The sequence below is a fragment of the Acomys russatus genome, chromosome 26 (assembly GCF_903995435.1).
Source record: "Acomys russatus chromosome 26, mAcoRus1.1, whole genome shotgun sequence".
Classification (NCBI taxonomy): Eukaryota; Metazoa; Chordata; class Mammalia; order Rodentia; family Muridae; genus Acomys; species Acomys russatus.
Genome location: NC_067162.1, coordinates 19,278,006 through 19,295,617, shown reverse-complemented (window position 1 = coordinate 19,295,617; position 17,612 = coordinate 19,278,006). Strand labels below are relative to the sequence as shown.

General features: G+C 40.9%; 1 pseudogene; it reads left to right on the top strand.

Annotated features, from left to right (window-relative positions):
• The first annotated feature begins 5,317 nt into the window (after positions 1–5,317).
• Positions 5,318–9,401, top strand: LOC127209670 (zinc finger protein 431-like; annotated as a pseudogene).
• Positions 9,402–17,612: the final 8,211 nt, after the last annotated feature.

Below are 17,612 nucleotides of genomic sequence, written 5' to 3'. Positions count from 1 at the left end.
AGTAGGAACATTATTTGTGATCAGTAGTTCTTGGCGAGCCTGACCTTGTCCAGGGAATTCTCCCGGACCAGGGTAGAGGTCTGTATGCTAACAAGGAAGTCTAGCTGCTTGTCACAAAAGGGAGTCTGACTGCTCTTCATGTGGTGTCTTCAGGTGAGGTTATTCAGCAGTAAGACTCAGGAAGCATAGTTGGCCTAGGTTAACAAACAGAGCGAGGAAGCCTCACAATTGCATCTGGGGAATCAATGTTCCTTTGCACCTTCACCTATCTTTGTCTTCTGAAGATTTACTATATTATGTTATGAGTTCCTTGAGTTTTTGTTGGTTTGAAGAATTTCAGTGGAGAAACAGTTTTAGTTTTCTCTTCTTGATCTTAGAGCCTCGCCTTTGCTCTTTTCGTGGCACATCTGTGTTTGCTAGTTTTTGCAATAATCAATGTTGATTGCTATTGTTAACACATTTTTGAAGGTTTTAAACACTTTCTGATATATTATTGCTGTGTGTCCTAATTAGCTTCATTTCTGAACATTTCGGTGCCTCCAGTCATCAGTTGAGGGTGTGCCCTTACCTGAATGGCTGGTTGCTCTGTCAGTCAACGATTGTATTGATTCATCAACACAATTGATGTGGCAAGGCTCTTCCAATGAGAATGGCAATGTCCCTAAGCAAGTGGGTATGGGCTGGATAAGGGAGCTGGCTGAGCATGGGACAGTGGCCAAGCAAGAGAGGGCACCATGTTTGCCCATAGTCAGTTACTTCATTTATTTATTTATTTATTTATTTATTTATTTATTTATTTATTTATTTATTATGTATACAGCGCTCTACCTGCATGTACACCTGCAGGTCAGAAGAGGGCATCAGATCACATTACAGATGGCTCTGAGCCACCATGTGGTAGCTGGGAATTGAACTCTGGACTTCTAGAAGGAAGAATGGTCAGTGCTCTTAACCTCTAGCCATCTCTCCAGCCCTACTACATTTCCTTTTACATGAATTTGTATCCTAAGCTCCCGAAATAATGGGCTGTGATTCGAAAGAACCATCCAAAAACTCGTTTGTTACCTGAGTTGCTTTAGGTTAGAGAATTCAGTCACAGCAGCAGAGTAGCAAGTTATTAAGAAAAAAAGTGGTATGCAAATAGTGATGTTTCTGCTGGACAGACCTGATGATGCTCTCTTTTGGAGGAATATGGAAAACGTCAGGACTTGAAATGGCAAAAGGCATAGAAATGTGTTTACAGTTTAATCAGCTGTTCTTGTAGGAGGTGGAAGATAAGGATTCTTGAGAGTAATGCAGACAAAGGAAGTCCAGGTCATAGGATTTCAGTAGAAAATAGACTCCATAATTCTGCAGCTAGTACTCATTTGTGTGATTTTTTTGTTTGTTTGGTTTTTTGAGACAGGGTCTCTCTGTGTACCCTTGGCCATCCTGGACTCACTTTGTAGACCAGGCTGCCCTCGAACTCACAGCGATCCGCCTGCCTCTGTCTCCCGAGTGCTGGGATTAACGGCATGCGCTACCATGCCCGGTTTGTGTGATATTTTGGTCCAGAATGTTTCTTAATCTTCTCCTGCCTTAAGAAATTGAGTAAGGCAGGATATTTAAATAATGAGCTGATTTCCTAGACGGACTATTGACTCTTTGGATGATTTTTACTAGTGGCTCATTAAGGACCACAATGTAAAAGCAACAAATGGTGTAGAAATAAACACAAAGTCTGTGGTTTGTAGGGAAAGAGCAGCAGTAGGTAGTATCAGATTGAGTCCAATGCTGAAACAGAGGCAGGCACTTTCAAGGAGGTTGTCACCCTTCCAGGGCAGGCCCTTGCTCTGGATTGGAAGCCTAAGAAGATGCGCTAAGGGTGACACTTGATCCTCTTAAGTCTTGAATTAAGGGAAGGGTAGGCCAAGTTATTTCTAGTCCCAGGAAGGAACTTCCTACAAAACCTGCTTTAACTGTGGTCCAAGCAAGGATGAGCCATCCCAATATAGAAGCCAGATTGACAGGACCACTCACCCATGCCATACTGTTCCTGGAAGTAAGAGGCTTCTTCCTCTGTGGTTTCAGTTCAGCACTATTCCCGCTCTCTATTTCCAGAGTCATAGCCCCAGTGAGGAGACTGTGAGAGTTCATTGCCTGAAGGCATAAGGATAAAAAAGCCTGGGTTGTATTTGGAGACCACAAGATGTTGAGTTAACTGAGCTATGAGAAGTCAGCCATGGAGAGATGCATGTAGGGAGTAGAAGTAACCAATCTGAGAGATGTGTGAGGAGTTTCAAAGACAGGGACATCTAAACCCTTTGAGACTGAAGCCCGTGTATCTGAGACAGAGCTAGAGGATTTGTTCTTTGCCTTCTACCATGGTTTCTTGCCTTGGTCCTATTTCCCTCACTAAGCACATTCCTCTCTGGAATGGGAAGGGCTATTCTATGCCAGTGAAGATTAGAAAGTTATAGCTTGTTTTCTGAATTGACAAGATGTGGCAATCAAGAGATTGTCAGCAGGGCCTGATGGCACACGCCTTTAATCCCAGCACCCGGGAGGCAGAGGCAGGCGGATCGCTGTGAGTTCGAGGCCAGCTTGGTCTACAAAGTGAGTCCAGGATGGCCAAGGCTACACAGAGAAACCCTGTCTCGAAAAACAAAAAACAACAACAACAGAAAGAGATTGTCTTGAGAGTCATAAGAGACTTTGGACATTTGAACAGTGCCCAGGCTGTTGCAGACTATTTGGATCATTGAAGTTGACTAAATGCATTTTCATCATGGGATGACCATGAGCCCAAGGTGACAAGAGTCAGATGGAATAAAAACACAAACACTCCTAGAAAGGATGATGTCTTTGAACACTTGCTTGTGATTTGTGGGTTTTGGGAGGAGCTTATGGAAGTCTTTGTAGTTGGACTGTCTCTAGATTCCTTATTGGGGATATGTGACTTGAGTGTCTGTGGACTGAACCCACTTCCTGTCTTTGTGTCTACTGTGTTGTGGTTGAAACTGATCAGTTTCCTTCTCAAGGCCTCACCATTGTAGACTATTCGTAAATGACATAAAATACAGTACATGCAATTGCTCTTCAGTGCTAAGCTATTTTGCTAGCCAAATGTTGTTCTAATGTTAGTTTTATTGTTGTTGCTTTGGAAGACAAAGTTTCTCTGTACGTAGACCTGGCAGGCCTCCAGCTTAGAGGTCCACCTGACTCTCTCCAGAGTGCTGGGATTAGATGTAGGCCAACTTTGCTGGCTTTTGGTTTCTTTTCATGTTATATTAGTGTCTGATGTGCCTGGAACGTAGGCTCTTGTACTTGTCAAGCATATGCTGTTGTGCTGACCTTCATCCACATCTTGGATATTGAAATTTGGCAGAGACTATATATTCTCTTTCTCAGGATGGCATGTATTCCTGACATTAATACCCCCTGAGCCTTTTGAGTTCTTAGATTGCAGGTGTCTGGCATTCTTCCTACATGTTGTGTTTGTCTTGAATTTTTTTGACTGAATATGAGTCTTTGCCTATGAGCATGAATATGCACTGTAGGCTCTGATCTTTTTAAAGCCTGCTTTGGGGCTGGAAGGATGGCGCAGTAATTAAGGTTAAGAACACCACCTGCCCTTCCAAACCTCCCGTGTTCAATTTCCAGCAACCACAGGGTGGCTCAGAACCATCTGTAATGTGAGGTAATGCCCTCTTCTGTCCTGCAAGTGTACATGCAGGCAGAATGCTGTATTCATAATAATACATGAATAATTTTTTTAAAAGCCTACTTTACTTGTGCCTCATTAATGCTTCTATCACCCTTTCAACCCAGCAACTCACATTAGGAGAGAAAAACGGCTAATAGGGACTATGGAGTAGACCTTTCTTTTTTTTTTTTTTTTTTTTTTTTTTTTTTTGTTTTTCGAGACAGGGTTTCTCTTTGTAGCCTTGGCCATCCTGGACTCACATTGTAGACCAGGCTGTTCTCAAACTCACAGTGATCTGCCTGCCTCTGCCTCCTGAGTGCTGGGATTAAAGTAATGCGCCACCATGCCCGGCCAGACAGAGTAGACCTTCTTACACTCAGTGCCTTGGAGTGAGGTTACATTCTTAGTTATCAGGATTCCAGCTGGTGCCTTAAACAGCAAACCCAAAATTCAGCAAACGTGAGTGCAATGGCAACGGCGGAAACCTGGAAGGGTTCTCAGGAGTGTGCCTCTAAGAGCATCTCAACGCAGGAGCAATTCTGAGCAGCCAGGCAATATAAAGCGATGCAAAAGGGATTGATCTTTGGTATTTGGACTGTATTTACTCTCCCATAGTCCATACAGGATGTTTTTCAAATGGCAAAGAACATTTCCCCACATGAGGCAGTTCTTTTTCTAGTAGACAAACACCAAACACCCTCACACAAGGCAGTTTCTCATCCCACACTTGGGATCAAAACAAAAAACATGTTTACAGTGCACCCCATGTGTGCCTGGACTTCACAGTAGTCAGTAGGTGACCTCAGAACTCCTGAACTTGGAATAATGGGTAGTTGTGAGCAGCCATGGAAGTACTGGCCATTGAAGCTAATTATTTGCAAGATCATCAAGATCTCTGAACTGCTGAGACATCTCTCCTGCCCCTGTTACTCATTTAATACCAACCTTTGCAGCCAGGTGTGGTGGAGCACACCTTTAATCCCAGCCCTCAAGGAGGCAGAAGCAGGTGGGTTGCTGTGAGTTTGAAGCCAGCCTGGTCTATTTTTTTTTTTTAAGGTTTATTTATTTATTACATATACAATGTTCTGCCTGCATGTACACCTGCACACCAAAAGAGGGAACCAGATCTCCTTATAGATGGTTGTGAGCCACCATGTGGTTGCTGGGAATTGAACTCAGGACCTATGGAAGAGCAGACGGTGCTCTTAACCGCTGAGCCATCTCTCCAGCCCCCAGCCTGGTCTAAAAAGGAAGAACAGAACAGTCAAGGCTACACAGGAAATACCTGTCTCAAAAAAAAAAAAAAAAAAAAGAGAGAAAAAATGGAACAAAAATGAAATCAACATTTATATTGCTAATATTTTCATCTTGTTGTGTTTGGGGAGGAAGCCAAGAAAACTCACTTTAGATAGAGCAACTGAAAATGAACCCTTTATTTCCTGATCACAGGGAGGCGGCCACATTGGGATCTTAACCGCATCCTTGAACAGAGACTGTACAATATTTTTATAGGATGGGAACAAAAAGATGGAGGAAGGGGAGCAAGAACATTGTCCAATCCTATTTTGACTCAAGGGATGAGCCGGGAAGTTTCCATCAATCAGGATAGGAGTGGCATCTGGATCTGGGAACATGAACCTGATTGGCCCTGTCAACAAGATGGAAAAGTTGTTCTTGAGTACCAGGCTTGGTCAGGATGTAGGCAGAAGCTATAGTAGGGAGGGAACACATGGGAAGGGAAGTGAGCTTTCTCTTCAAGGCTGTATTCACAATGCAGCAATTTTTATCTTAAGTGTTTGGGCCAAGAAATGTTTTTTCTTGAAATTAGAAGAAATTTACAGTAGGGGGTTTCCAACAGATTGGGGGCGGCATGGAGATGCTCTAGGCCCCTCAACCTTATGGTTAAAGTTTGAAAACAAAATGATAGTACTGAGAATTAGTTTCTTTGCCTGGTTCCCAAAAACCTGTCCATGTGTAACATGCATTTCCTGTTAGTACGATCTTATCAATGTTACAGTTTCAGCTGGGCCCTTCAGGAATCTGTAAGATGAATACAGAACTAGAGTGAGTGTGCAATTCTTTGTAGGAACTTCAATAAAGTCCTCTGGGGTCTTTCTGTTTCATTCCTTGATATTTGTAGAGGAGTCAAGGTCTTAATAACTACCTCTGTGTGTCCCTGAACTCATGGCATAGACCAGTCTGTCATCCAACACAATGAGAGCACCTGCCTCTGCCTCCTGAGCACTCTTATTGAAGGGATGAGCCAGTACAACCAGCTTGTCCTTTTTTCTTTTCGTTTCTTTTTCGTCTTCAGTAATTGTTCATGCAGTTTCTCTGATGTGGGCTCAGTACTGTTGATGCTTCTCATCTCTCTCTCTCTCTCTCTCTCTCTCTCTCTCTCTCTGTGTGTGTGTATGTGTGTGTGTGTGTGTCTGTCTGTCTCTCTCTCCTTATCTGTTAATTTTCATTTCTCTTAAAATGCTACATCCTATTTAAAGTGTTCAGAAATGATAGAGGAGAATCTTATTCACTTTCCTAGGTGACCTAAGTCACCTAACGTGACTTGGTTAGTACATTAGAGCTTCAGTGTCAGGAAGTAAGTGGAAGAAGCCCAGAGTTGTATGCATTCTATGTCTCTGAGTTATACATTTCCAGTGTTGTCACTATCATGCTTCCTGTTATACACATGTATGGGACATTTTAGGGTGCAGTGAACTTGGATGATGTGCATGTGAACTTCACTCGGGAAGAGTGGGCTTTGCTGGATCCTTCCCAGAAGAATCTCTACAAAGATGTGATGCTGGAGACCTACTGGAATCTCACCGCTATAGGTAAGACTGTGACAAAATTTTTTGTTTTCAATTTTTAAAATACAGGGCAACTGTTTCTTTGGTATTGATGCTGTGTTGTAATTTGAATTGAAAGTGAGGAGGGATGAGGTGATTAAGTCAGGCATGGTTCTAAGATTCACTGAAGATAGTATTGTAAATTTGACCTAATTTCCAATGACATATCATATACTTTCTGGTACTATGTTTTAGGATACAATTGGGAAGCCCACACTATTGAGGAAAATTGTCAAAGATCTAGAAGATATGAAAGGTAATTCTCATGTGCAAGCTGATATGAATATGCCTCCCAAGAAAATTTAACATGTCCTGCATATTTTAAAGGAAAGCACTGCTTTATGTGTATTGGAGATGAATAGGTTCTCACAAAACCATGTCCCTCAAGGTCTCTTTGTTTTGTTTGGTTTTTGGTTTTTCGAGACAGGGTTTCTCTGTGTAACCTTGACTATCTTAGACTCACTTTGTAGACCAAGCTAGCCTGGAACTCACAGCGCTCTGCCTCCCAAGTGCTGGGATTAAAGGTGTATGCCACCACCCCTGCTCCCTTAGTGTCATAGCGTGTTATACGTGTAGCATGTATCTCAATGTGCACAGAAGGTAAACCTATGGGATAAGTGATAAGTATATGTTCAAAACTTCCTAATAAGCACATAGTCCATAGTAAAGCAGTTTAGTGAGGGGACAGTGTGAGAGGCAAGAAGGTTGTTGTGGAGAAACCTTAATCCCTACACAACATGTCTATGAGGAACAAACATCTAAGTGTGTGACTGCAATGTGCAGCCCTTTCGCTTGTTATTCTTCTTTTAATAGCTCTATCTTATGTCACAATGGATACAGGCCATGTGAGCAAAGCGATATTGAAAGAAGCACTGTACCTCTGTGTCCCAGAACAAGCAGAAGCTATGTTGTAGTCCCCACTTTTGAGTAGACTTTCTGAATGTGATACAAGTTTTCAGTTCACTGGTTTTCCAGCTTCATTGGAACCATCCAGGGACTCACGATGCAGAAAATCCCTATGAGTACTAGGAATGTGGAGATTCTCTTTGTTCTGGTTCACCTTGTAAATGTGTGACTCACACCTTAGGGAATTTATGTATGGAACCAATGTGGTAAAGCTCTGAGTTCTTCTTGTTTTCTCTTCTTTTTTCTTTTTCTTTTTTTTTTTGTTGAGACAGGATTTCTCTGTGTAGCCTTGGCCATCCTGGACTCACTTTGTAGACCAGGCTGGTCTCGAACTCTCAGCGATCCGACTGCCTCTACCTCCCGAGTGCTAGGATTAAAGGCATGCGCCACCACGCCCGGCCTCTTCTTGTTTTCTTTAAGTACATGAAAACCTTTAGAAAAAGGATGCCACAAACGTGATCCATGTAATAAATGCTCTGACCATCACAGTTGCCTTCACAGTATCAAAACAATCCACACAGAAGGGGAGCACCATGAATGTAAACAAAGTGATATGATTCTTTTTTATCACTAGAATAACTTGTACAATTAATTCATATAGAAAGAATGATTCATAAGTGCACTGAAAGTGATAAATTTTCACATGTGCCAATTATCTTTGCAGGAAGGAGAGAAATCAAATGGGAGAAAAACCCTTCGAATATCCTGTATGTGATGAAGCCTTTGCATATCACAGTCATCCTAAAAGACTTGAAAGAGTTGATGCTAAAGAGAAACCCTATGAATGTACCCAGTGTGATAAAGCCTTTACACATCAAAATGGTCTCCAAATGCATAAAAGAACACACACTGGAGAGAAACCCTATAAATGTAAGCAATGTGGTAAAGCCTTTGCACAGCACCGTAATCTCCAAACACATAAAAGAACACACAGTGGGGAGAAACCCTATGGGTGTAAGCAATGTGGTAAAACCTTTACACAGCACAGTTATCTTCAAAGTCATGACAGAACACATACTGGGGAGAAACCCTATGAATGTAAGCAGTGTGGTAAAGCCTTTGCACATCACAGTAATGTTCAAATACATGAAAGAACACACACTGGAGAGAAACCGTATGAATGTAAGCAGTGTGGTAAAGCCTTTGCATATTACAGTAGTCTTCAAATTCATAAAAGAACACATACTGGAGAGAAACCGTATGAATGTAAGCAATGTGGTAAAACCTTTGCACAGCACAGTCATCTTCAAATTCATGACAGAACACATACTGGAGAGAAACCCTATGAATGTAAACAGTGTGGTAAAGCCTTTGCACGTTACAGTAGTCTCCAAATACATGAAAGAACACACAGTGGACAGAAACCCTATGAATGTAAGGAATGTGGTAAAGTCTTTGCATATCCCAATGGTCTTCAAGTACATAAAAGGACACACACTGGAGAGAAACCCTATGAATGTAAGCAATGTGGTAAAGCCTTTGCACATCACAGTAGTCATCAAAAACATGAAAGAACACATACTGGAGAGAAACCCTATGAATGTAAGCAATGTGGTAAAGCCTTTGCACATCACAGTGGTCGTCAAAAACATGAAAGAACACATACTGGATAGAAACCTTATGAATGTAAGCAATGTAGTAAAGCCTTTGCCCAACACAGTCATTTTAAAAATCATGAAAGAACACATACTGGTGAGAAACCCTATGAATGTAAGCAATGTGGTAAAGCCTTTGCACATTACAGTAATCTCCAAATACATAAAAGAACACACAGTGGAGAAAAACCCTATGAATGTAAGCAATGTGGTAAAGTCTTTGCACATCACAATGGTCTTCAAGTACATAAAAGAACACACACTGCAGAGAAACCCTATGAATGTAAGCAATGTGGTAAAGCCTTTGCATTGTACAATAATCTCCAAAGACATAAAAGAACACACAGTGGAGAGAATCCCTATGAATGTAAGCAATGTGGTAAAGCCTTTGCCCAACACAGTCATTTTAAAAATCGTGAAAGAACACATACTGGAGAGAAACCCTATGAATGTAAGCAACGTGGTAAAACCTTTTTATGTCACAGTGATCTTCAAAGGCATGAGAGAAAACACACTGGAAGGAAATCCTGTGAACATATCCAATGTCATAAGGACTTTGCACATCATAATCTCCAAATACATTTTGAAAACTGACATGGTCAATTCAGAAAAGTCTGAATAATGATACTGCCTATAAGAAGCATATTAATATACTTAAAAATGTGTAGGCATGTCTTTCATTGAATATAGGTCTTATAATTCATTAACAAATACCCTGGTTCTCAAAAAAAATTTGTTATATATTTGAAGTTGTGCGTGGTAAGGATAGTGCTTGAACTATTACAAACAAAACTGTGTTAAAAAGACCATGCTGACCTTGTATATTTAGTAGTATGAATGGATTGGTTGATGTTTGGTGTTGTAGAGCTCACAGAGCTCACATGTGTACACTCAGGGCCTTATTTCCTCTGGCATAATTACTTTATTAAAGTGACCCTTTATTTTTTTAAGGTAACATGTTGGTACATTTTCTTTGTTGCTTCTAGCCAAGAACTTTCAGTTTGCCAGTCAGCAAGATCACATGGTGTTAATGTTGTTGCCATCCTTCTGTAAATAGTGAATTCATCATTAGCTCTACACTGCTTCTCTCTTTCTTAATGCTGGCATTAAGATCTTAAGCCTCAAGCCGGGCGTGGTGGTGCACGCCTTTAATCCCAGCACTCGGGAGGCAGAGGCTGGTGGATCGCTGTGAGTTCGAGGCCAGCCTGGTCTACAAAGTGAGTCCAGGATGGCCAAGGCTACACAGAGAAACCGTGTCTCGAAAAACCAAAAAAAAAAAAAAAAAAAAAAAAAGATCTTAAGCCTCTTTTCCCCAGTAGTGTAGGCTTTGAAAACTACTTTAAGTGGCCAAGGCTACACAGAGGAAACCCTGTCTCGAAAAACAAAACAAACAAACAAACAAAAAAATTACTTTAGGTTATTGATGCATTTCATTTTTTGCATAATCTATATTTAAAATTACATCTTTTCATCACTTTTCTAAATTTATTTAGATTAAATCTTGCCTTAAGCTCCAAATTGCTTTGCCATTAGCTTTAATGTGCATTTATATGTTTAACATAGTTTCAAATTCAGGTTTTGTGTAGTAAAAAAAAAAAAAGTCTCCAAATACATAAAATAACTCATACCATAGAGAAACCCAATGAAATTATCCAATGTGGTAGAAAGTTTGCATATCACTGTCATTTTCAAAGGCATAAAAGGATACATACTGGAGAAAACCCCTATCAATGTGGTAAACCCTTTGCACGTCATAGTAGTCTCTGAATATATAAAAAACACCCACTGGAGAGAAACCCAATGAATGTAACCAATGTGGTAAAGCTTTGCATGTCACAGGCATCTTCAAAAACATGAAGGAATTCATACAGGAGAGAAACATTATGGGTGCAATGAATATGATGAAGCTTTTGTACATTCCATCATGAAAGAATTCATAAGGAAGAACAACCTAATGAAAGTATTTAAATGGTGATGCCACAGTTCATTTCTATAGTGCTCATCATCATGAAAGAAGTTGTACTGGAGAGAAGTTCTGTGAATGGAAAGAATGAAGGAAGGCTTTGTGTTATGGGGTCTACTGAGATCCAACACAACTCACACCCCAAGTCAGTGAAACACACAAGAGTGTATAGTGATCAAGGCACTCCTGATTGATCAGGGCCACTGAACATACATGGGAGCTGAACTACAACACACAGACCTCCGCCCCTGAGCCAGAATGTTAGAGAGCTTTTACACTTGAAAACCATAATCATCTGAGGCAAGTTACAGCTACATTTTCCCACCCATCAGGATTTAGTGATAGGGGCTTTCCTTATGTAGGTGATCTACGTCAACTGAAACCAAATGTAGGGTTTACAGTCTAACCAATCATACCCATTTGTTCCTTTTTTGTGTGTGTGTTTTTAACAATAGGCATTAAGTCTTGAGGAATAAAAGATGAGTAAGAGAAGCTGTGATTAGGAAGAGTCATTACTCCTTCCTCCAGTGGAGTCTGTGTTACAAATACTACAGAGGCCTGAGGCCACGACCCCCCAAAAGAGGAGAGTGTCCTGGACTGGCGCTTATGTTTCTGCCAGGAGAAAAACTGAAGTTCCTTTCTCTCATTGTGCTAAAATCTATTCTTTTTTATTAACTCCACTTTACTCCCAAATCTGGACATTTTAGGCAGGAGCGTTATTTTCAGACGACACGACACCGACACGGGATTGCAACCAGGTATTGTCCAGGTCCAGAGTAGTTCTGCTTCAATTCCACTTACTGAAAGAAGCATATGTAGAAATTAATCATTAGTTAATAAGTTATATTATGGCTTAGAAAGAAAGAGTGTATTTCACAAAAACCAAATAATGATGCTCAGATGTGAGATGATGGAACTAAAGAAAAGGAAAAAACTGTCTTGGCACACAGGTGCTAGGCTCAGGTCTTGTTAGGGATAGAAGGTTGACCCTGGACAAAGGGAACACATACATATTGATACCAAGCCAGTAACGTAGAAGTGATGATGTCTTTGCTGTGTGTTCTGTACCTTGTATTGCTTCATTCAAAGTTGTAGTTCAAAAGATGACAACACAACAACTTTGCATTCTGCCCCTGAACTGTGTGTGCTTAATTCCTCACTGGCTTCCTTGAATCTGCCCTGTGGGGAAGTGTAACCACAAGTCCCTGTGCTTTTGAGATGTATGTTTAACAACTTAGACTACCTTAGCTGCAAAATACACTCAGATGCAAACTCAACCTTGAGTTGCTCTATTTGTCACTTGCCTATTTCTGTTCACCAATGCTTCAAGACCTCCATTCCCAAGGACCTATCCCTGATAGAACCAGTCTGTAGCACTGGGCTACAAAGATAACCAGTGAGATCTGGTCAGCTATTGTGAAATCCACAGCTCTCCTAGGACCTGGGAACTTGAGCTTAGTTTCAACCGATTATTAAATGAAGGCTGTGTTGGTTGGTTTTGTGTTGCAACTTGTCACAAGCTAGAGTCATCAGGCATGAAGAACCTCAGTTGAGAAACTGCCTCCATGAGATCCAGCTGTAAGGCATTTTCTCTGTTAGTGATCAATGGGGAAAGAGCCATTGTGGGTGGAGCCCTCTGTGGGCTGGTGGTCCTGGCTTCTCAAAGAAGGCCGACTGAGCAAGCAAAGGAAAGCAAGCAACTAAGCCGCTTTCCTCCATTTCCTCTGCATCAGCTCCTGTCTCCAGTTTCCAGCCCTGCTTGCCCCAGTCAGAGCCTATAATATGCAAGTGTATTCTGAATAAACTCTTTTCTTACAACTTGCCTTTTGGTCATGTTGTTTCTTTGCAGCAGTAGTAACTTAGGGAAGACAGAGGCTGCCAACAAAAAAGCAATATTTAAGTCAGGCTTTCCCCTCCTTGTTCCCACCATTTCTATACCACAGTTATCTTCAAATAAATAAAAGAACATATATTGGAGAGAAACCCTATGAATATAATCAATGTGGTAAAGCCTTTTCACAGCACCCGTACCTACTAATGCAGAAAGAACATATAGTGGAGATGTGTGCATAGGAATAAGCGATGTGGTAAAGTCTTTGCATGTAGCAGTACTCTTGGCAATATTGAGAAGAGGCCGTGCTGCAGAGAAAACCCATAATTGTAGTCGGTGTGATATTTTCCACATCATGGTTTCTGTACACAGTATTAAAATCTTTAGTGTGTTCCCACCTTTAATCCCAGCACTTGAGAGGCATATTTAGGCTGATCATTGTGAGTTTGAGACCACCCTGGTCTACAAAAGGAGTCTAGGATAGCCAAGGCTACACAGAGAAACCCTGTCTCGAAAAACCAAAAGCAGACACAAACACAAAACCTTTAGTGTGTAATCAGTGTGTTAAAGCCTTTGCATATCACAGTTGTTTTTGAGGACCTGAAAAGATTCCTAATGTCAGGAATCTATGACTAGAAAGCATTTGGTAAGATCTTCAACCTACACACTTCATTAAGTTACATAGAATATTTATTTTGGAGAAAAGAATGGAACATGCATCAACAATCTATTCAAATATCATGATGTTTGGACTTGCAAACTCATATGGACAAACCCCTGTGAATTTATACAATAAGGCAACTCATTTAATTTCACAGTTCTCTTCAATTACCTAAAATAACGCATCCAGGTGTAAAACTTTATGGTTGTGTATTAGTGCCTTTTCTGTTGCTGTGACCAAACATAATGTCTAAGGTGACTTATAAGTTGCCTTGTAAGGTTAATTTATAAGTTTAATTTGGCTTATGGTTCGTGGGATATGGGATCATTATGAAAGCAGTAATGCAACAAGTGTGACATGTTGGGGGTCCAAGCAGGAAGCTCAGAGCTCACACCTTCCACCTGCATCATGAAGCAGAGAGTGGGAACTGAGAAAGGTGTGCATGCCAAGTGATGTATTTTCTCCAGCAGGGCAGCATTTCCTGTCTTCCCAAATGATACCACCAACTGAGAAGGATTGATTTCTCTGACTTCAAGCCTACATGCTTGCTCTCTGTTACATGAACCAATTTATGATAGAGGAAAACTCTGTAGGTAAGCAAGCCTTTAGGTGCCTCAACACCTGAGTTACAGGAATGAATGAGAAAAACATTCATGGGTAAAAATTATTTGTTTAACAATTTGTTTTAATTTAATTATGTAATGTCAGTGCGCATGTGAGTGTGTGTGGGTGTGTGTGGGTGTGTGTGTATGTGTGTGAGAGAGAGAGAGAAAGAGAGAGACAGAGAGAAAGAGTGTGAGAGAGAGAGAGAGACTGAGCATGTGTGTACCTGCATGCTTGTTTCCAAGAGGATTAAACCTTTTAATCTTCTTGTAGCAGGAGTTACAGGAAGTTATCAACAACTTCACCTTGGTCCTGGGAATGAACTTCCTCAGCCATGTCCCTAGCTCTGAAGTATTTTAACAGCTTTGATGTCAGGCCGTAGGAGAGAATTCATATAAGAGAAAAACCCTATTTGTGTGAAAGCTTTGAGAAAGACTTTAGATATCATATTTGTCTTCAGGTTCAAAAAACACAAACTTGTTTTTTTTTTTTTTTTTTGGTTTTTTGAGACAGGGTTTCTCTGTGTAGCCTTGGCCATCCTGGACTCACTTTGTAGACCAGGCTGGCCTCGAACTCACAGCGATCCGCCTGCCTCTGCCTCCCGAGTGCTGGGATTAAAGGCGTGCGCCACCACGCCCGGCCACAAACTTGTTTTATAACTTTTTTTCATCATTGTCTCGATGGAGGTAAATTATTTACCGTGTTCACTCAAGTGTAATGGAAGAGATCACCAATTGTGGTCGTGGCTTATAGTTTCAAGCAGTTGGAGAAGGCATTGAAGCTTGATGTGGCAATCCATTTACAGACTTTATTAGGACATCCTTACATGCTTCCTGTGTCTTCTGTTCATCTGCTGTTTGCACTGCACTGCCACGTGGTGATAGGTATTTTTTCTGCCGCAGTGTATAGAATGGGATCCCATCATCTACGTGGTCCATTGTTCATTTATATATAAGTCAGGTTGTGATCATACGTTTCATGTAGTGGTGCCTGTGAAAAGGTGGTGGGTAGTTGTTCTGGTTTTAGTTTTCATATCTTCACAATTCCCTTGAGATGTTGTTTGTTATCTGGCCTGGTTTGCATGTCAGTTATTATTAGTCAAGGCTACATTTGACCTCTTGATTCTCATGGGTCAGCATTCTTACCACAAGACCAGGAGTAGGAGATGTACCCCCAATGTGTCCTGTTTTGTCAATACATTTAACAATATTAACGTTAAAATGGTTATTGGAAGAGAATATTAGAAACATTAAGTCCCTCATGTGTATTCAAGGCAGCATTTTGGTCTATCTGGTAGAGAGGTAATGAAGCAGGGTAGTCAGCAATCAGCTGTAGATCTCATAGCGCAGCTTGGTTTATGCATATGTGCTGGAGTCCAGCTCAGGGTGAGGACCGGGCTGCAAGAGTGGCAATGGAGGAATCAGACAAGGGACACCTTTTAATATTGCTCTATGAGAGATGGACAGAGAGGAAACACATCTGGGTATGGCTTGCCTTCTCTGACAACCTGTGTCTTTCACCTGTGTCTTTATACACAAAGTCATTTCCTCATTAAATTTGATCATTTATTTCAAACATGTTATAGTACAGTGAAAAAAAAATCTTCCTTGATTACATAAGCATATTAAAGTAACCAAAAAAAGTGAGCAAACAACAACTTTTATAAGAACTAAAAATTAGCATTCTGATACAACTAGTTTTCTTTTAATTAGGTGTCTTTTTCCTTAAGATGGATGCCATAGCTCAATCATGTTCATAGCAGCCTTATTTGGAATGCCAACCTGGATGTCACTCTGTGGAAGAATGGATAAAGAAATTGTGGCACATTTACATTGTGGAATACTACTCAGCACAGGCTCCCTCTTTATCTTTGCTTTTCACCATTGGACTTTCTCTGGATTCTTAGGGCTACTGGCTCCATGCTCCATGCTGCTGTTGAGGTTGCCATACAGAGTGAGGACTTAGGTTACCTCTGCTCAGGTGCCTGCTAACACTTCTAGTCCAGCCTTCTGATTTCAAAGTGAAATTACATGGCAGCTGACTCTGGGTTGGTACTCTTGTGTTGTTGTCCTCCTGCTAGCTGAAAGATCCCTTAGTCTACTGTGAGATCTCTTATCCACACTGATCCAAGACCATAAGCCACTGGAGGAAGAGCTCAGATTTCCCCTTTATCAGTAGGGTTTGTTTTTGGCTCTGAATGTCAGTCAAAACATGAAGGCAGATGGAGGTTACAGAATCAATGAGTACTTTATGTATGGTGTATTGATCCATTGAACTTTTTCCTTAAGGTTGCAGTTCACTAGTCCTACTGAAATAAAAATCCATGGGTTCAGGTACTTTTCTTTGTGGTTAGATATATGGTTCCATAGCACAACAAACCTCTGTAGACACTAAAATGGTGGAAACCACTGTGAACTTTTGTACCAGTATTCTGAAAGTACTTTGAAAAGTAAAAAGGGTTTGTATTAAGCCAAAAGTTTTTCTTTAACAATTGCACTGTATCAGAGAACTAAATAACACTCATTATTTAATTGTAGAAAACCAAATTTGGAAAAAATATAATAAATAATAGATTCGCTGTTATTTGAGAAGAGGCTTTAAAAATAGTTAGAGGAACCACTCTTTCTGTAAACCTTGCAAGACAGAGAGAACAAAGCTGCAACTCCCAGTATTTAAATGTGCTTTTCACTGCTTTTTTCAGTTACCAACAATCTGTATTCAATACTGCGTCTACAGAAAATCCATACCATGTGTGGTTTATCAATGCTGCACATTTATTTGTTGACTATAACTTGATAATTTCAAATTAAATAGGGGACACATGACATGACTCAGTGAAATCCCTGAGCCCCACAGGACAAAAGGACAGAATCAAGTCACCCAAAATGTCCTCTGACCTCCATGAGTGTTCTAGGAAAGCAAGCAGTTGTCCCACCTACATGATATGAATAAACGCATGGACTGCAATAAGCTTTATAAGGTGAATGAAGAAAGTGACTTCTTATAGCATTTTATGTAGGCAGTTCTGAGGAGCTGTGCTTCTCCCCCATGCAATTCAGGATAAGTCCACTAGAGGGATGCAAAGGTTCCACAGAGAATAGCCTGTATATCAGCTCTTTTCTGCCTTGCTCTCTGGCCCAAAGGAGCATCTCAGAGCCCAGAACTACAGGAGGAGCACAAATGCCTCTACACAGGTCCTTTAACCAGTGAGACATCATCTCACACTCTTCAACCTGAGGATCCTGGGAGTGAATGCCGGATCCACCACTGACAAGTGATTGTCTATCAATATGCTTGTTCCTGGGGATTTAATACTTGAAAAGGAGATCGTGGTGCCATCCTCCTTGTTAGCTTTCCTTTTCCCTTAGGGGAGCTGCTTAAAACTGTGTTTGCTGCTTATTGAAAAGTGCATCTGTGACATTAACATGTGATTACCACATGAACAACAACACATGCAGGGGACCTTTGTCAAAGTCACATCCAAGTCTGAGCACTTCTGTAGCCTTAAGTAACATTTAAATT